The sequence below is a fragment of the Polypterus senegalus genome, chromosome 18 (genome assembly GCF_016835505.1).
Source record: "Polypterus senegalus isolate Bchr_013 chromosome 18, ASM1683550v1, whole genome shotgun sequence".
NCBI lineage: Eukaryota > Metazoa > Chordata > Cladistia > Polypteriformes > Polypteridae > Polypterus > Polypterus senegalus.
This window is the reverse complement of record NC_053171.1, coordinates 42,158,049-42,183,362: the sequence shown is the minus strand read 5'-3', so window position 1 is coordinate 42,183,362 and position 25,314 is coordinate 42,158,049. Positions and strand designations below refer to the sequence as shown.

Here is a 25,314-nt window from a genome sequence, read left to right as displayed (position 1 = left end):
TCTAGTCTTCCAGTCCCAACCTCAATGCATGATGCTGCCATTGCTATGCTTTACTGTTGTATTGGAATTTCACAGGTAATGAGCAATGCCTGGTTTTCTCCAGACATGTAGCTAGTCTTGGTTTCATCAGATCAGAGTCTCTTGTTTCTCATATTCTGAGAGTTCTTTAAGTGTCTTTTTGCTCCAAACAGACTTCCATGTGCATTTTACTGAGGAGAAGCTTCTGTCTGGTAACTCCGCCATAAAGCCGAGATCGGTGGAGTGATGCAATGAGGGTTTGCCTTCTGGAGGTTTTTTCCATCTTAACAGAAGTTCTCTAGAACTCAGCCAGAGCAACCATGGGGTTCTTGGACACCTCTCTTACATGGTCATTCTCCCATGATTGCTTACTTTGGCCAGCTGACCAGCTCTAGAAAGAGTCATGGTTGTTCCAGTCTTCTTTCATTTAAGACTTAAGAAGGTCACTGTGCTCTTGGGAACCTTCGGTGCTGTAGAACTTTTTTGTAGTCTTCCCCAGATTTGTGCCTCAACATTAATCCTGTCTTTAAGCTCTGCAGTGTATTCCTTGAACTCATGGCTTGGTTTTGCTTTAATTCACATTGTCATCTGTGGGACCATCTATGTGTATGCCTTTCCAAGTCCCGTCCAGTCAAGTGAACTGACCTCCGTTGGACTCCATAGAAGGTGCTGAAGTAACTTTGTGATGATAAATAGAATGGGATGCCAGTAACTATGTGATTACTGTCACCCTTATTATCACCTTATTATGGTGTTAGTATTAACCAAGGGTGTTACAATATTAGCATTTCTGCCTCACAACAAGGAGGCTGGGGTTCACATCCTGAGTCCTCCCTGCATGGATTTTGCATGTTCTCCCAGTGTCCATTTGGGTTTCCTCCAGTTGTTCTGGTGTCTTCCCACAGTCCAAAGACTTGCAGGTTATGTGGACAGGCACTGCTAACTCGGCCCTAGCGTGTTCATACTGTATGCTGTATATGTGTGTGAGTTTGCCCTGTGATTGACTGAAGCCCTTTCCAAAGATTGTTCCTTCCTTGCAGCCTATGCTTGCTTGGAGTGGCTCCATTTTCCCCAGAACCCTGTTCAGGATTAAGTAGGTTTAGAAAATGGCTTTAAATGGATAATATAAATAAAAATGTCCTAATCCAAATGCCAGGACTCATAGTCATCTTGTGGTACACTACATGGGACCTCTGTATTGGTAAAAAAAAAATTTGGTTGAAAGAAAGGAAGATATAAAAAAAATCCTGTTTAGTCTGTGATTGTCCTCATTTCTAAAGGAACTCGGTACTAAAAATCAAATCTCATGTGACTTTATTTCTTTAAATCTTAAATGAAAAGAATTCACCTGGCACGTGCCTTGCTGCAGAACTCTGTATCTGACAACTAATTTAATTCAATGGTCTATCCACTGAGTGTCGCCACATTCCCTGTTACACAAATTACTGCAGCCTTGGTTGACTTGAATGTTAAATGACTACGAGTTTTAGCTGTTACAATTGTACCTGGGGTTTCCCATTACGTTGTTTTACACTGCGCTCTTTTAGTGAACAAACATGAACATCTTTGGGAATTACAAGGCACATATTTTCTCCACAGTTCTTCTTAAAGAACACGTTTACATTTTATATATTTATGATATACATTATATCGTTTAATTCCCGCCCAGAGATGGCTCCTGCCTTGTTTCTAAATGATACCGCGACAGATTCCGCGACTTTGCAATTGGATGAGAAGGGTATTTCTGCTTGGACTGGATTAACAATTTTTTTGCTAAATGAAGAGTCTACGTAGATTAACTGGCGTCTTGTCCAAAATTGCGTTGTTGCTGATTGGTGTCCAACAAATAAGCTCCTCCCGAATCACATCTTTTTTATAATTAAGGGGTTGGAGCAAATGAAACAAATTTTGGAGGGACTTTATTATTTCAATTAGGACATCGTTTTTTACAAAGTAATTTACTATACGCATTGACCACAACACTGAACCTGTTATCGACATAGAGCCCCCGACCCGACGGCATTTACAATTCAAGAACTACGGGCACTTACAGTGACAAATTGGGAGCAAGAAATGTGTGGTGTGTGGTTTGTGCGCGTATACTGGCGTTAAAGAAAGGAGGCATAACGAAAATGTATGAGAGTATCATTTTCAGTTCAACTTTTACATTTTACATATTAAACTTACAGAGGCGCTTGCTAGTTTACATATTACAATTGCGTTCAGAAATTAAAATTTCCCGTATATTTACATGTTCTGGATGGATTGATACCTTTTAAATTAAGATACCATTAAACTGATTTAAAACTACAGCCAATACATTATTATTGCTAAAGGCTATTACTGTTTGAAATTAAAACAGACTGCCACATTTCTTGAGAAAGTGATTTTGTTTCGAACATTTTGTACACAGAAATGCATTTTAAGAATGCTACTATATTTTTGCAACCCAAAAAAGAAACTTTATTTGCTTTATTGAAGAGATTAACAGGTTTAAATCATGCCAATGTAGTTATGAAAGTTTCTTTAATAACCAATTGTCCTTTGGATTGACTACTTTTGGATAAGATAACGGTACTGACTATTAGGAAACTACAGAATGACTGCTAAAAATGCGGCTTTGTGGTCATATGTGAATAATAAATAAATAATTAGTCATTTGAAGCATAGTAATCATTATCAACACTAGTAATACATTGGCTGTATTTTAAAAATCAATTTAATGGTGTCTTGATAAAAAGGGCATCAATTTCTATCCAAAACTTGATAATTTCTGGGTGATTCCAAACTAGTGGAATCAAGTGGATATTAACAACAACAAACAATCATTAAACAAGTAATCTTATATGTAAACGTCTACGCCTGGGAGTGAGAGGTGGAGTCGGGGTAAGGGCTGCGCCTCCGAAGATACATAAGCTAGGACAGCACAGCGGCAAATGAAACCTCTGAAGAAAGAGTCACTCGCTTATCTGTCAATACAGAAGCAAGATGAGCAAATCGGCAAAACGGTATCCCTTTTACTTTTCCTCCCGACGCTAACACACAAGCGAGGCGAGCACGTCGGCAAAACGAAACCTCAGAAGAAAGACAAAGTCGCTTAGCTGCTAGTGCACAAACGAGGCGAGCATGTCGGCAAAAGAATCCTCTTAGGAGAGAGATGCCCAGAGTAGTTCCTTTCAATCACTTGACATCTCTACATTCAATTTTATTTCTGACGATGTCAATAGTTTCTAGTACCCCAGGCTTTTTACAGCACGGGCGTACACAGCTAGTACTTTTATATTTAGCTTGTAGTAAAAAAAAAATCATTCAACATGCAATCTATATCAGGGTTTTCAAGAAAACTCCAAAGAAAACACAGCAGTTAGCTGAGGTGCTCTGGGTGCTCCGACCTTCATCTTCTCCAGGTGCTATCAGAGTGTACAGAAAATGTGCAGGGTGGAAAGTTCACAATTCAAAGTAAAGCAGTTGTAGTGCGTCAGTGTGGCCAGGGTTCAGTGGTTGTAGGGGTTTATAAGGTTATCAGGATATGGTAACACTTTTTATCATTTTAAAATTTTATTGCTTTGGTAAATATACCAGTGCTAAAGTAAAACTTTCATCCCTTTTTGCTAGAAATCTCTGTGAATACAAAACTTTTCTCTGACAGAGACCAAGAGTTTTTTTCCCCACAGACTGATAAAGTAAAATAGATAGATAGACAGAACTTTATTTATCATGAAAACAACAACCAATAATGTATAACAAAAAGAAAAAAACATACAATATAACATGATAAAAGTAAGGAGAAATTAAATATCCTTGCAGATTGTATATGAAAGAATTTTTTTTTTAATATTGATTGATCCTCACTACTACCTACTGGACCAGAATATTTTTCTTGGCTGACTGTTTTTCTCTCGGTATTTTTCTGTACTGATGTACTTATCTGTATTTGTTATCATTACATATGCCATATTTTCTAAGACTTTCGTAAATTGCCAAAAAGCGGGACTTTTGACATAAAAACTTGACTTTGATATTTCCGCAGGGTACTTTCTACAATATATAACTCTGACATTTTTAATATACACTTAACATATGCTGCACAGGATTACCATTCCATATATATTTGATGTCTGCCACTTTGCACAGAAAAATATATGCATTTAAAGAAAAAAATGAGTAATGCTGAACATCCTTCAAATGTGAAAAAATAACACTATAACAATTTAGTACTTGATATTACAAATGGCACCCCATGTGCATGTTTTTATCTCTTGGTAAAACCCCAAACCCCCACTAACCCACTAAGAGCTGCCACATGGGGTGGACAACACGGAACTCGCCTCAGATGGCACTTTGAGATGGACATCATTTTCATGCAGCACTGTTTTTACAAAAAAAAAAAAAATGGAAAAAAATGAAGGTAAAGTATGAACCTCAAAAACTGCATAAAAATATGGTGCCTTATTAAAATTGTGAGAAATATTTTAATTTTACAAATGTACAGTTTTGGGGGACACAGTTTGCACAGTAAGTGTCTACAAATGAAAATGGCTCACATGCATTTTGAAACTACATCTTACATTAGTAACTGATACTGGCATTCATTTCCATAATTCTTCACATATTGTATTGTTTGTATATTGATTATGCCATTTTGTAAATGTTTCTTAATGTCTGGAATGTTGTTAATGTGTCAGTCACAGGGATGATGTCTGTTAAATATCATATACTTACATGGTGTGTGTTTAGTTAAAAACGACAGGCACATTTTAGCTTGCAGGACAGAATTTGAAACTGCCAAAGTGTTTAGGGAAGTGTGTGGGATTAGAAAAACAGATGAGTTTTGTAATCAAATTCACTTTTGCTATTGCAAAACATAATAAAAATCGAGGGGACGGTCAAGAAGAAGCAATACTTTTTTTGTTTTAATATCTGTTTTAAGTGTTTTGTTGATTTTAAGCTAATCTTTTTCATTTTTTTCCAATATATATATATATATATATATATTATTTTATGTATTATTTTGTCCTATTTTACAATGTGTATCATAGAAGTATTGTATCATAAATTAGTATTTTTTGAGGATTAACAGCAACATTAGAACAAATTTTCCTATAAAGAATGTAGCTCAAAGTATTTTACAAGATGTCAAAGAAATAGTTACAAGCAAAGAAAGAACAAGTTAAAATCAGTTAGGAATAATAAAGGATAAATAGTATGCAAAAATAAATAATGCCAATATGCATAAGATAGATATACTGTATAATTAAGAGAAGTCCTTAAATATAGAGTTGTTTTCTTTTAAGTCACTAAATGTGAGTCCATTCTTAAGGTCAGGTGGCCAGGGTGGAGAGAAAAATGTAAAAACTCCATTTAAGCTGAAATAAAAAATGAAATCTGCAGGGGTTCCAAGACCAAAAGACCACCAAGCCCCATTGGGCCTTCTACCTGACATAAATGTTCTTCAGTAGTTCTCTATTGTTTTTTTAGGCTAGGAGGATCCTTTCTTTTAAGGATTCAATGCAGCGTCTTGTGGCAGGTTGGGGTGTCTGCTTCTACTCACACATCACAGGTGGCTCCTCGGGAGTTCGATCAGGAAGTAATGGCGGCGTAGAATGTCACCCCAGAAGAACCAGAAAAGAAAACAGAGAAAAGTAAAGATTAATAATGGCAGCAGATTCATTGAAGAGTATGATTATTCTATGCATATCTAGTCCATTAAGAGTAGAATTAAAATTTAGCTCTTCCAGATCTTTGGTGCATAACAGCAAAGCACTGCCTCACTGCACTTTTAAAAATACTGGTACTTTAATGGCACCATATAGTTCTTTACTGGGTTTTGTGGTTTCTCACAGAACAATTCATTGACAAAGTACCATTTCATTCTGGGAATGGTTATTTGCATCTGAGGCTTGTTCTTTGTGCTTGGGGAAAACTTCCCAATTTTTGGAAAATAATTTAATTCTATTATGTATGGCAGGCAGCAGGACACTACCAGATTGAGAAAAACTGGTCTTAGTCTGTATCACCACATATAGATAGATAGATAGAATAGATAGATAGATAGATATGGGTCCTTTCCAAATCAGGAGCCACTGATATTTCACAGAAATGTTACCATCTGTTAGTGGTTAATGGTTCCCCTGTGGCATCGATCTGAAGAACCACTCAGGAGCAGGGGATGCCTTACCTCCAGTGACTTTATTTAATGAGCTGGCCCTGGAACCACTCACTCTCACCTACAGTATGTACCCATCTTCTAAGCAACCCAGCCCACATTGTTGTTACTCCACATCTCCACAACTATTCATGAATAGGAGCTTTTTTTTTTTTTTATTATTCAACCAGGGCTGCGGGGTCCACACCACAGCACCCTGGCGACTGTTCAGGCAGGAGGACGTTACTTTGTGGCATTGTGCCCCTTCTTTCTGTGCCGCGCTACACAACTAAAAAACAACAACCGCCCCAGAGAAGTAATCTGGTAAAATAACCAGCCCATCTTTTACCTAAGACACCACAATGCACATAAATTCAAGCCAATGATCTAAAAACTAAATAATGTAGACGGATGATGCAGCGGCAACAGGAAATTATACAGCTGCCAGTCATTTAAAACAGATTAGACGGAATTCTTGCATTAATCATTAACTCTGATCAAATGATTATATCTTGAAAAGGCATAATTATTACAGCCTTTATGATGACGATGATGACAATGATCTGAATGATTTTGAGTTTATAGTAAAAGAAAGTCTCGGACTACGTTTATATACTGTCTTAGAATTAAATTTACTCCATAATGCACCTTGTGAAAACAGTAAATGCTGTTAAAGGCGCTATAAAAAACATTGATCGTTTCCTCCCAATGTTTCTGTTTAGCACCTGTTGTATAAACACGTTCTGGAAGTAACAAAATCTAATCAAATGGTATTTGTCACATAAAAAATTATACACACAGTATAGTGAAATTCTTAATTCCTGCAGTCCAGACTGGGCATTAGACGGAGAAGAGAAAGACAATCAATAGTAAATACGACTCCTTAAATATATATTATAGTGTCATTTTTGTCATTATTTTCTGTTTTGTGTTTGAAGTTTTAGTATAGTTCAGGATGACTGAATCTCAACTCTTCCTATGATTTAATAGATTGATTCTACTTTTCCTTTTACTGCTTATTTATTTTTTTACAGCAGTGTGTGTTTGATTGTTGTATTATAACCCTTTTATTGCATTGCATATCGCTGAAAATAAATAACATTTAAAAATAACCATTTGCTTTATTCATATGAATGGCAAAGCACTTCTCTGTACAAAGAAGCAGGAAAGGTCCGAAAAGAATCCTGTTAATGATACGGCTAATTTTTAAAAAATCCTGGCGTTTCACTTTAGTTTTTAGATGTAAAATCCAAAAAGCGGAAAGTCCAAGGATCGCGTACCCTGCATCACTTTATCGGCAGCCCTGTAGGCGGCAGTGATAGTTTAGTTGATTTGAAATAGAGGATTACAAATATTCAAACAAGCTTAGCAATTCCAAAGTAGCAAAGTGTAACCGGTTTGTTGTTTCGGGGTTTGCACAAAGTGTACCCCTAAAAGCATCACATTAATCGCTCTAATAGAAGAAGCATTTATATGCTTTTTTATGATAATTGCATTTCTGCTTGTTATTCTGAAGGATGACACTGCTGTCCGTTTCTCTCCTCCTCCTCTTCCCGTCTTTCTAGCAAGCGCCTCTCTCTCCCGCGTCACGTGACACGTCAGTGGGCGACACCTGCGCGCCCAGCTTAGCCGCTATCGGCCGTGCGGCGCAGGTGGCATATTACCACGGGACGCACCCTGAATCAAGGACTGGAAGCTCGAGCACCAGGAGAGAGTGTCTGCAGGTAAGCCGTCCAAGAGACTGATGGGGCAGAGTGAAATGATTGAGAATGGCGCAGGTGCGGCGTGGTCCGTTTGGAAAGCAGCAGCTTTGTGGCTTTGTCAAGGCAGAACGGTGTGGCGTCGGTGACCTGGCTATCATGTGCGAGTTTGTGGATGTGCATGCAAAAAAAAAAACAGAGATGGACATGATGGGCCGATCTGTCGGGTCACACAAGCTCGGCATATCGGGGCGTGCAGCTTCACAACACTGGCATGTTTACCTAGCGATATCGGTTTAGGAGGTTTGCCAGGTCCCGTTCCTTGGGGATTGCAGTCTTGCACTGTTTCACTAGAAGGGCGGGCTGTCCGGCACTAACTCTTCAAGGAAAGAATTCTGTCATCGATATTTGTTTTGCGCGGCGTGCATCCTTTTACTTAAGGAGTGCCAAGCAGCACTACCCTTTTCAGAGTGCAGTGTAGCATCACATCAGAAGAAAAACAATTAAATTACCTTTAACACCTTGTTAAAGATTCTAGCTGCTTAAGACCTATGGCTCCTGCTGCCTACCATTAAGACTTATGGCTCCTTGTGAAACATCATTTAATTTCCCAACAGTCTACATATACTTTCAAGATGGGCACATAACTTTCAGTTTTTGCAAAGGAACCTCAAGTGAGATTGTTTGCACCACTTTCATAGTCTCTTTATTTTGCCTTTAGTGTCACAGTCCATTTCAGGCGTTTCTCCAACTCAGTCCCAGAGAAACACAATGGTAAGACTGGATTTCCAATCAACCACTTCTTTTACTTGGATGCAGTCTCCTGCCTTTAGTTAATCATTTATCTTTAGACCATGTCCAGTAGCCGTTCTTCCTGTAACTAATACACATTGCAAAGACCTATAATGTGACCAGATAACACAGATGATTACAGAGAGGAATAAGTTGGACTTCCTTTAAAAATCTCATGTAAACAAAAATAAAATATGTGAGCTCAACATACAGGACAGCCCAGTGGGGAAGGAAAATGGCAGAGGAGAGGTGATAGTACTCATCACTGTATCACGGCACTCTTTATGTATGCCCCACTTAGGACATGGAAACTTACACATCTATTTCCTCAGGAGGTTGAGGCCACTTGGTAAATGGAGAATTATTTATATTATTATTTGTTTTATTTTCAGAGTGTTCCCAATATTTCCTCTAGATGTTTTCATAAAAGCTTACACATTCTTTTTTTTTTCTTTTTCTTTTTTCTTTTTTTTTACCAGTCTGTAGTGGCCAGTATATTGTTCTGTGCGGTAGTATCCTAGGGAAATGGCATTAGTGCAGGTGATGCAAATAGACTAAAAAAACTGATTAAAGAGGCTGGTTCAGTTTTGGGAGTCGGGCTGGACTTACTGGAGGAAATGGTAGAAGAAAAGTCACACAGCAAGATGCTTACCTTCCTGGACAAGGACTCTCACCCCCTGTATGAGGTTTTTGACTAAACAGAGGAGTATGTTCAATAACAGATTGAGACAACTGAGGTACTCCAAGGAGTGCTATGTAAGGTCACTTCTATCCTTGGCCATCAGGCTCTATAATGAGTCACTCATCAGCCAAGGTGGTCTTGTTCCCTGTACGCTGAATGGTACTGAGCTGGTCTAGTAGACATCTTAACAGGCAGTGACACTATGTACAACATACTGTGCCAATGAGTGACATCCTGTGAACTGAGAAATTGTAAATGATAATTATGTGTGATTCTAATCAATTTACACTTTATAAATACCTGCACATTATACATTTACACACACATAATTCTTGTTATGTGTATTTGTACCTTGCTAGTATATTAGATATTTTTAGAATTTTTGTTTTGGTTTGTATGTATAGTTGTACCTGTTTTTGTCTGTTTCTGTAACCGTGCAATTTTCTTTGGGATATATAAAATCTATCTATCTATCTATCTATCTATCTATCTATCTATCTATCTATCTGATATGTGAAATGATTTGTTTCAGAATGGCACATTGACTTACATTGCTTTCCCAGTTACACTTTGCTCTGTTTATGGGACAACTGTCATGTAAAAAAGCGGTATTGCAGCTGGCCATATATATGTAAAATGAGAACATAAGATGTGTTATAAACGTGTGGAGACCATTCAGCCCTTTGAGCTTGTTTTATTTTCAGAGTGTTCTCAATATTTCCTCTAGATGTTTTCATAAAAGCTTACACATTATTTTATTTCATCCACATAATACCTGGATTCCCATGATCCTTTGTGTAAAGAAGTGCTAACTAGATTCTGTTTTTAATGCAGTTTCACTTTAATAATTACACTTTGTCTATAGTTATTACCCGTGTAAGTGTATATTGTAACTGAGGAGTGCAACCAATTCATGTTAAAGATCATTTCTTTAATTCTTTTTCTGTGTTTTCCAGTGCAAAACTGTGCTTGCAATTACACTACAATGTGTCTAGAAGAAATTTCTCACAACATCAGTTGTATTTCTATTAAGGCATATGATAGACTTGAACATTACACAGTATGAGAGTATCACATATCGTGTGACGTAGGAGATGTCTTTTAAAGTTTTCAGGAGTTCTCAAATTGATGAGCAGTATACCGCAGCACAGGGCAACTGTAGAAGTCTATCTGTGTGATTGAGTTTCATAAGTGTAGTTGTTTTTTCTAACAAATTTAGAAACAAATAGTTGTTAAGACGCAGTGGGTAGCACTGCTTCCTCACAGTTAGGAGAACTGGGTTCGCTTCCCACGTCCTCCCTGCATGGAGTTTGCATGTTCTCCCCGTGTCTGTGTGGGTTTCCTCCAGGTACTCCGGTTTCCTTCCACAGTCCAAAGACATGCAGGTTAGTTGCATTGGCGATTCTAAATTGTCCCTAATGTGTGCTTGGTGTGTGTGGGTGTGTGTGCGCGCCTTGCGGTGGGCTAGCGCCCTGCCCATGGTTTGTTTCCTGCCTTCCGCCCTGTGTTGACTGGGATTGGCTCCAGCAGACCCCAGTGACCCTCTAGTTAGGATATAGCGGGTTGGATAATGGATAGTTGCTAAGAAGGAATATTTGACTAAACATACTATTTTGAATAAAAACCAATAAACATGCATCTATTTGCTAACTGAAAACTTTATCCTAATTATTATGAATTAGCATCTCTCAGACCACAGGAAAAACAATAATGAAACCTGACTTTCCTACATTCTGCCTTCTTGGTTTCTGAATGTAACTTTTCATTTTAATATTTTCGGATCCAAAGATTTAGTTAGACTTCTGTAACTGAAGTAGTCTGCTCTCTTGTTCTTATTGTTCAAGTAGCTTCTTCTTGATGTATCTTATGATACTTTAAGATGTAGTTGCAGCTTGTATTCTCATACTACCATGAGATTTGCCTGCTGAGGATTAATGCCCCTTCTCATAGTGTGACGGATGGCCAGGAGCATTACCTGTCCGGAACACCGGCTGGGTGGAAGGACCAAAGAAGAGAACTTCTTTTTGACAATTTTCTTCCCGAGATGCTACAGGGCAGCGCCCCTGGGTTGCTACTGCACTATGGATCCCCACAGGGCATGCTGGGAGTTGTAGATTGGAGTGGCCCTGTTGGATTGCATGGGTGCCACCGGGGGTGCTGCAACTACAGGTGAACCGTTTCCACACCCGGAAACACAAATGGAAGAATATCAAGAAACACCTGAAGCAGTTCCAGGTACACTATTAAAGGAGCGACTTCACCATCAGTCAGAGAGCCAGAGTTGGGAGGTGGAGGACAAAGCTTGTGAGGAGGAGTGGAGGCGACAGAGGAAGAGAGAGAAAGAAGGAAGGACTGTGTGTTATTTGGTGCTTTATACTGTGGTGTGTAGTGGGGAACAAAAAGAAAAACACTTCCCCACTTAAATAAAGGTGTGTTGTCTGGCAAGCCTTCTGTCTCAGCCTGTCTGTGTTTCGGGGTTTGGGGAGTGGTACACCCCTGGTGGTCCACAATGGTAAACAAACACACTGATTTTTATATAACTGAATATCAGTGTCGTGTGAATAGAGGAGAAGATGGAAAGTCTTCTTCTTCCTCCTTCTCTTCATCTTTTCTCACTTCTATGAGCTTGACCAACATTCTCCATATAGCTCAGTTCTGCACCTCTTCTCCATTGAAACCCTTTTCCTTCAATTCTGTCTATTCATCCATCTCTGCTTTGGCCTCCCTCACTTTCTCTTCTCATGTACCTCCATTTCCATCACTATTCTACCCACATATTCATTGTTTATCTTCATCACATATCTAAACCACTTCAGCCTACTTTCCTGTACTTTCTTAGTTATTTATTTCTCCCTTTGTTGCTGTACCTATGTCTCAAATTTTGAACAAAAAACAAAAACCTCTTCTTTGCAACACTTAATTTAATAACTGTTATAGGATGAGCTATTCCCATAAGTCAAACTCCTGATACAATTTCAAGTGTCAGATCTTACTTTAGGCCAAGTTTATTGTTGGCAACAGTTTTAAAGCAAGTTGATAAACCTTTTCTTGTTGAGCAATAATAAGTCTTCTGGACCCTTAGGGGTTCAACTTCTTACAAGATATCTGCTGCTTAAGGCCTGTAAAAGGGTTTTTTTTGTCAACCAGCTTTGTTCAGCCTATCAGTGAGATACATTGAAGACTCAAATGTTGTAGTTGCTTTCAGATTTAAATCCTGGGGATAGTAAATTTAGTTGCCAGATATTTGCATGTCCTTTGTGTACTCGTAGTGCTGTTATTCTCCTAGAATTATTCTGACCTGCTGAGCGCATTTGAATTTAAGCATAGTGAGAGTTATCCAGCGAAACCTGTCAATTTGTTATTGCAGGGGTGTGGCTGCAATGAAAGTGTTTTATGTCATGCTACAGGATGAAGGACAATGCCAGCATGATCTTGTGAAGTAAGTCTCCCACATGTGAATCAATGTCATTTGTGATTTTCTAAGGTTCCACCTGAGTAGAAAGGGATATCTAACCAAAAAATCTTTGTCAACTGTACACTGTCCCCCTGGAATATTATGCAGCTACTTGGAATGTAATGGCAATGAATACATTTGAGCTTTCATATTCTAAGAAGGGCATGATGCCGGCTTTTCTCAATTCAAGCTGCTGTTAATTTAACTCAAGTTGCCAGTGTGTTCAGGGATTTAGGGCACCATTAAAAACAGACTAAACAAGATGAAGGACGGGGTTCCAGAGAGAAACTCAATTTAATACATGCTTAAACACCAACTAATCCATAACTGACAGTCACTTCCTCTTCCTCTTTCGTAATCAAACTGTAGGAATGTAAGTGAACGATTCACTTACTGAAGATGACCCAGAGATTAAAACCTGTGCAGTTGACATGACACGTGTAGAAGAGATTACCAAACCTATAAATAAACTCGTCACCTACTTCTCAGAATAGCTTACACCAGGAAGACATTTTGAACCAGGGTGCATTGTTTTAATAGCAGATGATGCTGCAGCCCACAACTCTTGGGTAAAGGGTCAAATCATCAAGACGATGCCAAAGGTGCAGTCAGAAGAGTTTTTCTGCAGACCAAAATCAGCACACGTACAGAACCATGAATAAACTGTGCCTGCTATAGGAAACATCTAATAATTGAAATAAGAACTTCTAAAATGTTTCTTTGCAGTTGCTTGCTAGTTATTTGAAAACAATATTTAGAGTATAGAATAGTTTGTGTCTCTTTTGAAGTGAAATTTAGTAATCATCCCTGCTCATACATAAACAATCTATCTATCTATCTATCTATCTTATCTAGTTAAGGGTTTTCTTCTGAGTTGGAAATATTCCGGCAATGGAGGGAGCAAGAATACTTTTGACTACTCAGTCTCTGTCATTCTCTCTCTCTCTCTCTGGAAACTTCCTCTTCCTGTTTTTCCTTTTTTTTGTACCCACAAGGGCAGCAGCATGGGTATTTAGTAGATAGATGGACCTTTAGTTCAGGTTCTGCCTTCTAAGTTTTCACAATATAAGGACTTTGATGCCTGTCTATATTCTTATATTTTTACCGTTTTTACCACAGAATTATGTTTTAAAGTAGCGTGTCATTTTCAATTAGTTCTACAAATGGCTAATATCATCTCACGTCAGAACAGGTCATCCACCTGAAGCTAAGCGTGTTAGGACACTGCAAATACTTGGATGGGAGACCATCTAGGAAAAGCTTGGCTTGCTGCTGTTGGAGAGGTGTTGGAGAGGCCAGCAAGGGGCGCTTACGATGTGGTCTGAATGTGGATCCCAATGCCCCAGTGCAGTGATGGGGACACTGTGCTGTAAAAATGGTGCTGTCCTTCAGATGAGATATAAAACTGAGGTCCTGACTCTCTGTGGTTGTAAATGATCCCTGGGTATCCTTCGTGAAGAACAGAGTGTATTCAGCCTAAATCAATATCCATGCTAAATTGCCCTTGATGGCCTAGTCATTCTGGCCCCAGGACCGTCCCCTGCCTCTAATAGGCTAACTATGTCTGATCTCTTCACCACCTAACTGCTAATATGTGGTGAAGTACTACTAAAAATGGCTGCCATCGCATCATCCAGTTGGATGCTACACATCAGTGGTGGTTGAAGTGGCTTGAGTAGTAAGAAAAGCGCTATATAAATGCAAAGAACTAATTATTAATCAATTATTATTTTAAAAATGTATTGTCAGCCATTATGTTGTTTCATGTTCTTAAAAACTAATATGCATGAGTGTAAAAAGAAAAATAATATAGTCAAGGACTAGTCCGCCACATGTTCCAATAAGAGAACTTTTGATGAGGATGTGCCTTTCAGTCCAACAGGCTTTCTAGATAATGTTTACCTGAGGTTTGAAAGTGTACTTTTATTTATAGTTCTAGGCGATTTGTATAGACAGATCTCTTTATGAACACATTTTTATAAAATGTTTGCAAAATGTTTCTTTACATAGTTCTTGTAAAAGAATGAATTATAATGTGAAGTTCTCTTGTCTTCTTCCATGCTTAATTTAAAACGTTTCTTCCATGTCTCCATGTAATCTACAGCATGTTTAGCCTACTGCATAATTCTTTCATTGTTTCCTCATAACTTATTTTGTTATTGTATATTTGGCTGATACATGTTGTAACAATTCAAATGGAAACAATTAGTTTTTTGTATCAGAAATATTTTGTGGTTATTTGATGTTTCAAACATCAGAGATTCATCCTGTATGTTTAGTTTTGCAAATCATAGTTCCTAGACATTTGTTAACTTTTATTATTATGTTTTTGCCTTGTCACAGTGCCATTTTGTTTTTCATGGGCACTGCCATTTTTTTGATGCTGTTGCCACTATATATGTCTGGTTCCTGGGGGCACATTCTTTAAAAGCTGGTGTCATCTGCTTCATGATTAAGGAGTATTTAAAGAAAAAGTGCGTTGTTGTTGTGAATGTATACATTACGAATCTGACACATATTTAAAACCAAGAGTCTGCATAGTGTTTTGATTTTCTTATTGTTTTTTGAATTATAACTCTGATCTTCCATGATTCTCCATGACTGCACATACGTCTAGCATGTAGGCTTGGTTACTGATTTTCTGATCTCTCTGTAGTAACGTTAGCTACACATTAGGTTCTTACTTTATCTCCTGATCCCTTTAATAAAATACATTTTCCTTACTCTTTTCCAGGCAGAGCTTCTTTATCCAAGGCAAGTTACAAGTTGCAGATACATATCAAATGTTTACAGATTATTTTTTACAGTTAGGGCACTGGCAAGTTAAGTGAGATGTTTAGAATCACACACTGATTTAGAGGTTGGAATTAGACCAGGATCTTTGGGATTAAAAGTCTAACACCTCAGCCATTACACCACACTGACTGCAAAAAACCCAGGTCTCCAACATGACTGGCGGGGATACTCACCACCATATTAATGAGAAGCAGTCTTACAGTGCCATGCAATCTTGAAGGAAATCTAGATGCAACAGTGGATTTGTCTGTGAAGAGTTGTACAAACAACAATTAGAAAGGTGTGTTATTTCTTTGGGTGTTGCTGCTCATGTCTGTTTGTTTTGCTATGTCTCCTGATGCTGTTTGTTGCCTGTGAAATTCAAATGTATGGAATACTGCCTTGTTGACATTTTTGTGCCTCAGGGTGCTTTTCCATCATGTAAAGCATATGCAAGCTGTAATATAGTTAAAAAGACAAAGAAGCATGACAAGCATCTGTTCTAAGGAACAAAGAACCCACAAGGACATTTCACCAGGGGCCATGCATAATTTACCAGGATAATATAAACATGACTTGTAAAAATAACATATAAACCTAGTTGTAATAAGATTGGATACCCTTGTGGTATTATTTATACTTGGACATATTCCATGAAGCAACATAGGCTGCAGCTTTCTCTTTTAGGCTGTCCTTTGTACTTCAGTCACTTCCTACTTGAGGAGGCATATACAGGATCTCTCCTTTGGTTCTTTTTGTCCCTCCTCCTCTGTCGCTTGTACAGTAGGTCTTATGTGTGAATTTACCCTTCCCTTTACTAATGCAGTAGCGCTTCTGCCACTGGCATCATCCTGTCAGCCTAAAACCAATGTTTCCAACAATTCCAAAGCCAGTGATCTGGTAGTCCTCTACTGTAAAATATGTCATTTAGCATTCAAATCATTCAGTAGTACATGGCCTTCTTCATTATAATAAGCCCAGTGTCACTAATTGTTAAAGGTGTGTCACATAAACCAGTTTGGTCTTGACCTGCTGGTTATACAGTAATGTTTTCCAGCCTCCATATCCATGGTAAGCCACATTAAATAATTTAAATTGAATGGGATTATTCACGTATTTGCATCACTCTCACTTATACTTTTTTTGAAGTTGCAACTACTTAAAATGATTGTTTCCTAATATCTCAACCACTCAAGTTTAAAATCCATAAGCATCTGGTTGTCATTATTCTTATTCCTGACTTACATGTTTATTCCTTCTGGTTCTTTTTTTATTCATTTTCATATGTTTATTATTTATCTTGAAACTGTTCATCATTACTTTTGCCTATTTCCGGTCACCACTATTTTGTGACGCAGTAGTCATTTCTTGTTGACCATTGCCACATATAGCAGTTCCAGAATTTACGCTAATTATATCATTGGTGCGAAAGTGTAAAGATCAGCACGATGGCACCATAACTTCTGGAGGTTGACAGATTCCAACAAAAGCCTTTTAGCACTTATTTTCACTATTACCTTTAATAGACTTCTCAGTTCCTGACTTTTTGTGTTATTATTTCGGCTTAATTTTTTTGGGTTATGATTTGGGTTTGACACTCTTTCTATTAGTCTTCTGGTTATGATCCCTTTCTTCTCCTGGTCATACCATTAAGTTTGGGTTCATTCCAGTGCTAACCTTAAAACTTGCCTTCTGTGCAGATATATTTTAACAGACTTATTTTTCAATCTGTTGAGATCACTTTTCGCATTTGAAAAGCAATAGCATAATTCATTTTAATTATGTCACTTTTATTATCCTTTTTTTGTTCTGTAAACTCCTAATAATTCTGCTCCCTCTTTCTCCCTGTAAGTGAGACATTAGGAGGGAAAGAACAGAGTAAAAAAGGTCTGAGATTTAAGGATTAAAAGCAAGAGCTGTATCCATGGAAGTTTTAACATTGTGTAGGATAGTTAAGGTTCTTGTTGAATTAAATTCAGTTTTTTTCAGTTTTGAATGAAATTGGATAAACATATACCTAAGTGTTCACTAACCTGAGTGTGGAGTACAGTTCTTCCATCTGAGCAATGGAAGTTACATTAGATTGATTGCTGAGGTAGGTATTTTCATCCAATGTAATGCAGACGATGCTCTCCACATGGTGTGGTGCACTAGCTAGCACAATGGGATTTAAACCATAAATGTAAGTAGCAGTGACATTTCTGAGTTAAGGTACCATGATGAACAGGCCCACCTGACATTGTGCAAAATAACTAATAAGCTTCCCTCAGTAATTTAATGAATTATTAAAATGTTTATAACAACCCACACATTTGTCGTCTTCAGCAGTTTTTCATTTCAGTTTAATTCTTTATCTGGAAATATGCTGCTTTTTGTAGTACGTGAAATTGTCCTCCTGTCTGGTTCTGTAAACTTGTTTCTGGCATGAAGGAGCTAATTTTAATGTCCTTGCATTGTTCTAATTTTACCACTTTGTGCACACACATGTACAACCTGAACTCCTTAGTTTATTGGTAGGGCCAGAAGGCTACAATCCCTCCTTGAAATGAAGATGGCCTTTTTGCTTTTTACTTTGTAATCACACTTGCAATTCCAGTTTAAGCCTTTCCCAGTCAAGGCTATTCAGCACAAAAATACTAGCAAAAAGCTACAAAACGTCTACTAGCATTTTGTTCTTTAAAAGTGGCCACAGTTATTTAAAAAAAATGAAAGCAGATCAATATCATGAATGCATCCAGGACAACATATTACACTGGTTAGAATGGGGCTGAGTGGCATCTTGATCTCCAACAAATGCTGAGGAAGACTGCTTGATGGCACTAAGTTTAAAAATGCCACCAAGGAAGATTTAGATGTACTCCTTTTACTTTTGTGGAAAAGAAACTGTCAGTTTGAAGTTCCTATTTCAAATAAACACAGAGTCCTGGTGAAGAAAGAACAAGTATATAAAAAGTAATTTTTCAGTCTTGAGCTGACATCATACTGTCCAGCAAACTTGGCCACACGGTAGTTAGTACTGATCCTGGACAGCTGCTATGTGTTGCTGTTTCATAGCCAATATCTCCCTCTCTCTCTCTCTCTCTCTCTCTCTCTCTCTCTCTCTCTCTCTCTCTCTCTCTCTCTCTCTCTCTCTCTCTCTCTATATATATATATATATATATATATATATATATATTGTGGACTGGGACCCGGACACAGGCAGACGGACAACATAATTCCACCACACACTATTTATTTACAACTATTATATACAAATTTAACGTGCACACAAACCCCAGTGCCTCTTGCATCGATTCCCCCAATGTCCAGGCCACACAGTTTCTCTGCCTTTCTCTCGACCGCCTCCCGTCCTCTCTCCAGTTCTGTCCTCTTCCACCCGACATCCACAGCTGACTGGAGGGAGGCGGCCCCTTAAATGGGAACCCGGATGGGCTCCAGCTGCTTCACGGCAATCCCGATTTCTTCATACAATACCACAGCTCCTCTCGAGGCACCCTGTCATATGCTTTCTCCAGGTCCACAAAGATGCAATGCAACTCCTTCTGGCCTTCTCTATACTTCTCCATCAACATTCTTAGAGCAAACATTGCATCTGTGGTGCTCTTTCTTGGCATGAAACCATAATGCTCCTCACTAATCATCACCTCATTTCTTAACCTAGCTTCCACTGCTCTTTCCCATAACTTCATGTTGTGGCTCATCAATTTTATTCCCCTGTAGTTACTGCATTCCTGCACATCCCCCTTATTCTTAAATATCAGCACCAGTACACTTCTTCTCCACTCCTCAGGCATCCTCTCACTTTCCAAGATTCCATTAAACAATCTGGTTAGAAACTCCACTGCCATCTCTCCTAAACACCTCCATATTTCCACAGGTATGTCATCTGGACCAACGGCCTTTCCATTTTTCATCCTCTTCAAAGCTGTTCTTACTTCCTCCTTGCTAATCTGTTGCACTTCCTGATTCACTATCTCCACATCATCCAACCTCTTCTCTCTCTTTCTCTTCATTCATCAGCCTCTCAAAGTACCCTTTCCATCTGCTCAATACACTCTCCTCGCTTGTGAGTATGTTTCCATCCTTATCCTTTATCACCCTAACCTGCTGCACATCTTTCCCAGCTCGGTCCCTCTGTCTAGGCAATCGGTACACGTCCTTTTCTCCCTCTTTATTGTCCAACCTCTCATACAACTCATCATACGCCTTTTCTGTAACCTTCGCCACCTCTCTCTTCACTTTTTGCCTTATCTTCTTGTACTCTTGTCTACTTTCTGCATCTCTCTGACTATCCCACTTCTTCTTTGCCATCCTCTTCCTCTGTATACTCTCCTGTATTTCCTCATTTCACCACCAGGTTTCCTTTTCCTCCTTCCTCTTTCCAGATGTCACGCCAAGCACCCTTCTTGCTGTCACCCTTACTACATCTGCTGTAGTTTCCTAACTGTCTGGTAATTCTTCACTGCCACCCAGTGCCTGTCTCACCTCCTCCCTAAACTCAACCTTGCAGTCTTCCTTTTTCAACTTTCACCATTTGATCATTGGCTCTGCCCTCACTCTCTTCCTCCTCTTGATCTCCAACGTCATCCTACAGACCACCATCCTATGCTGCTTAACTACACTTTCCCCTGCCACCACTTTGCAGTCTTCAATCTCCTTCAGATCTGCTCTTCTGCATAGGATGTAATCTACCTGTGTGCATCTTCCTCCACTCTTGTACGTAACCCTATGTTCTTCCCTCTTCTTAAAATACATATTCACCACATCCATGTTCATATTTTTGGCAAAATCCACTATCCTCTGACCTTCTTCATTCCTCTACTTGACACTATACCTACCCATCACCTCCTTGTCTCCACTGTTCCCTTCACCAACATGCCCATTGAAATCCTCTCCAATCACCTCTTTCTGTCCCTTGGGTACACTGTTCATCACTTCATCCAACTCACTTCAAAAATCTTCTTTCTCACCCATGGCACACCCATCTTGTGGTGCATATGCACCAACAACATTCATCATCACACCTCCAATTTCCATCTTCATAATCATTTCTCTGCCTGACACTCTTTTCACCTCCAAAACACTCTTGACATACTGTTCCTTCAGAATAGCTCGTACTCCATTTCTCCTCCCATCCACACCATGATAGAACAATTTGAATCCACCAATGATCTACCTGGCCTTACTTCCCTTCCATTTAATCTTGAACGCATCCTTCCTTCTCTCCATCATATCAGCTGACTCTCTCCCCTTACCAGTCATACTGCCAACATTCAAAGTTCCTACCCTCAGTTCCACTCTCTTTACTTTCCTCCTTTCCTCCAGCCTCCGGACATGCCTCTTCTTCTCCTTCTTCTTCTTCGGCCAGCAGTAGCCCAATTTCCGCCAGCACCCTGTTGGCTAACAGTACTGGTGGCAGTCGTTGTTAACCTGGGGCTTGACCAATCTGGTATGGAAATTTGTATTGTCTGGATATTGATTTGGCAAAATTTTACACTGGATGCCCTTCCTGACGTAATCCTCCCCATTTATCAGGGCTTGGGACCGGCACAAAGAAACACACTGGTTTCTGCATCTCCTGTGGCTGGGTTTCGCTGCTACAATTCTAATTTTGAAATTTTGAAATTTTAACAGGAGTCACCATTTTTATGTTTATTGTATTTGAATGACCACATCTTGTTTACCATTTCCATGGCAACCACAGGTAACATAATGGATATCCCCATGCATGTGACATCATCAAACTGAGAACAGTAAACATGGAAGTGTTGTAGGAATACTGGCCCAATATTCGGATAAAAGCAAAGACTGTGGTTTGCATGCATTATTTTTGGCTTTTTGACTTGTCCTGTTATAGCTTTTTTACTTTGATTTCTGTCCGCCCTGTTTGGTTTGTTACTTTTAATAATTTGAACTCCTGGTTTTGACTTTCTGCAAACTCTGACATCTCTTTTGTTTAATCCTCCTTTTCCTGTGTGAACCTTTTAGTTATCATTTTTAGGACAAGCTTCTCTATTCAGCTCAGATGCAGTAGCATTGAAATGTTGTTCAACTATCCTTTCATAAATACAGAAAACTGCTCACATGCTAATCTGGAATGTTTACTGCCTAAGAGAACTATGTTGCTTCTCCTTTCTAGACACATATTTTGAAGCTTGATGATATTTTTGACTTGTTGCTTGCAACACCCCTGACACTGTAGACCAATTTTCTGTTCCTTCCTCATCCCACTCTCCTTGCCCCCTCATTCATGGAAAAAGATTTTTAACAATATACTGTATTTTCTAAAAACCTCTTATCAACATAGTGCACTCGGTATAATTTTGTTGAAAGTCTACAGTATACAATATCCCATTCCTCGCAAGCACTATGCTGCAAGTCTGCCAGCTGCCCCTAATAGCTAGGACCACTCTCAGAATTCCACTGGTAGTTCTTCTCTGGAGTTGCTCTACTTTTCCTGCTTTATGGCGTGTTGTGTGTGACTCTTTGTTTTCATTTCACAGTTTTGATATTGTCTTCAACCTCCTACTTCTACTAAGTAGAGACTGTTCTCCTCATGATTTCTGCTAAAATAGCTATGGCCTGTCACTGAAAATTTTCATATTCGTTTCCAACCTCTGAAAAGCCTTTTTCTTGAACTTTACTGCATGGACCAACAAGTTATCTGGCTGCAGTATCAAGAGGTGGGTTTGGTTAAGAGCTGGATAGCAGGTGGTCACCTCCATAGGGACCACTTAGCTCTGTGATTTGTCATTTTTGTGTTTATGTGTGTCATTTCTTTAATTTTTCTTATTTGTTGCTTACTTGGGTGGTCTGCTGCCTATTTTTATTTTTTTAACATACTCGTTCAGAACTGTTGGGGGAGGGTAAACAACAATAAGGGATGTTACTCTGTTTTATCATATGGTTGAAAACTAGATTATATTGGTCTTGCATTTGTCTGGTTTAATTAAAATTTGCAGAAAAGTAAAATGGAATACAGAAAACAGTCAGTCAGTTATTTTCTAACCTGCGTAGTCTTGAACAGGGTTGTGGAGGTCTGCTGGAGCCTATGCCAGCTAGCATAGGGCATAAGGCAGGGCCATACCCTAGACAGGGCGCCAGTTCATTGCAGGACGAACACATGTATACACACACCTACACACACACCCCACAACCACACACTACAGCCAATTTAGGAAATGCCAATCCACCTAACCTGCATGTCTTTGGTCTGGGGGAGGAAACCCACTTGGGGAGAACATGTATACTCCACACAGGGAGGACCCAGGGCACGAACTCTGGTGTCCCAAGAACTGATGCAGCAGTTCTATGAGTGCACCACTATGCCACCCCAGAAAATAGTTAAAATCGCTTTTGTCAATTTGAGTACTTAAAATTTGGTTTGCTTGAGTGTTCTACCTTCTTCTATCTACTCTCTATATATAAAATCCTAAACCTAACAGTGCAACGATTTTATGTGACATTTTTATGTCACTTTTTTGTCACGCTTTTATTCAGGCTTATTTTAAAACCTACAAATATCTGTTTGGTATCATTCTTTTCAGAGTTTATCAAACTTTAATGTGATGTTGTTAGATTTTCAGATTCTTGTTCCGTTTTTAAATTCTAAACTAAAAAATATCAAGAACTTGCATCCCGCGAGACAAGAAGTTGTGCCAAGAGATTTAACCACGCCCGGGGCAAGCAATAAAAGACAAAGAGTAAGACATCTGCTGTGCAGGCTTTTAAATGTTCGAAGCGCTGCACAAGATGCAGATTATGCAGCACAGCAGCAGAAGCAAGCCAGCAGCTGATCGAGCAAAGATGAGGTAAAAAAAACTGTATCTGTTTCCCATTGTGTCACCATTTAAGAGGGGGTTTCGGAGGAGCGACTGCGTCTCCTTGGGGTGCGATCAGCCCTCCTCTTCACAACGCGAGAGGGGGCAGAGACGCAAAGTGGCTGGTGCATAGCGCAGGCTGGGGGGGTTGGCGAGCAAAGCGAGCAGGGGGCGAACCCCCTAGTTGGATATAAAGTTTCCCATTTCCTTTTATTTTACTTTTAAACTTTGAATAATTAAATGACTTCAAGTTGTATACTGTGTGATGCTTAGGTTGCTAAAATATTATATCTTATACTTGCATATATTTAGCTTAATATAGGAATATAAGTGTATGTATCACAACAACCAAACCTGAACAACATGTCTGTGTTATTCTAGCCATCTTATGAGATATCAACACATATCTGGACGACACAAGACATTTTCTTATTTTTTATTGTATCAATATTAATTTGTTTTTATTTAGTCTTTTCATGAACAAGAGTTAAAACAAAATTTGAGTGCCATTATGAACAATATTGCACATTCTCTCCCTGACACACTGAGGCCTTTTAGTAGAAGTGTGTCAAGAAACACTACTGGGGGCTCATTTATATCAACAGCAAATTGTCTGCTTAATGCCTCACTGACACTTTGGCTGCCAAGTCAACAACAACAACAACATTTATTTATATAGCACATTTTCATACACATAGCTCAAAGTGCTTTACATGATGAAGAAAAGAGAAATAAAAGACAAAGTAAGAATTAGAATAAGACAACTCTAACACAGAATAAGAGTAAGGTCTGATGGCCAGGAAGGACAGAAAAAACAAAAAAAAAACTCCAGACGGCTGGAGAGAAAAAGTAAAATCTGCAGGGGTTCCAGACCATGAGACCACCCAGCCCCTCTAGGCATTCTACCTAAGATAAATGAAACAGTCCTTTGTATTCAGGGTTCTCATGGAAGGACTTGATGATGATGGTCATGTGGACTTCTGGCTTTTAATCCATCAATGTAGGAACATCACGGTGCTTTGATTAGGTGGTGGTGGCGCAGATCACCACCACAGAAAACCAGGAAGAGAAACAGAAGAGAGTGTAGGGGTTAGTATGGATTTTAGAGCCATCATGAATAGTTATTATAATGAATTGAATATACAGAGTATCAGGATTAAATTAAGGTGAAGTTATCAGAAAGCCTTGTTAAAGTAATGTGTTTTTAGCAGTTTTTTAAAGTACTGTCAGAAGGTTTCGTTCTTTTTAGTCATTATGGTGTGTGTTCAGACCTTTGTATGTGTGTATTTATTTATCAATTTATTTATTTAAAGAGCTTCTGTAAAAAAGCCAAATTTCCCCTGGGGACAAATACAGTAAAGTTGTATCTATTCTATCTAAACAGCTATCAACAGACCCAGTAACTGGTTTTAAAAAGAATTCTGTTGGGTCACTTATGAGTTTTCCACTAATTGTGGAGGTAGAATATTCCAGCTAGGATAACCATGAAGAGAGTGGATAAGTAGATGTGATTTGAAAAATGGAAATGGTCCTGACAAAAACAAACTCTGTTAAGATTTTAAAGGACATTATAACATTTCAGTTATCTTTTCGTCATGCTGTGTTACCCTCTGTTATCCTCCCTGGGACTGTTTTTTTTAGCTTGGTTGTTAATGAGAGTGTATGCTACATGTACCCAAGCACCCATGTTCAACATAGTAAGGCATGTGACGTTATGGTGGGCATCTTCTTCATAAATATCCATCCATCCATTTTCCAACCCGCTAATTCCGAATACAGGGTCACGGGGGTCTGCTGGAGCCAATCCCAGCCAACACAGGGCACAAGGCAGGAACCAATCCTGGGCAGGGTGCCAACCCACCACAGGACACACACAAACACACCCACGGGCCAATTTAGAATCGCCAATCCACCTAACCTGCGTGTCT

The 25,314-nt window shown here is 38.9% G+C and overlaps 1 protein-coding gene across 1 annotated transcript in view; it reads left to right on the top strand.

Annotated features, from left to right (window-relative positions):
• Positions 1-7,766: 7,766 nt before the first annotated feature.
• tmem63c (transmembrane protein 63C) overlaps positions 7,767-25,314 on the top strand; it is a 192,761-nt gene continuing 175,213 nt past the window's right edge. The window contains exon 1 of the mRNA XM_039740989.1: positions 7,767-7,887. The gene's annotated coding sequence lies outside the window, so the exon portion shown is untranslated. The remainder of the gene's footprint in view (positions 7,888-25,314) is intronic.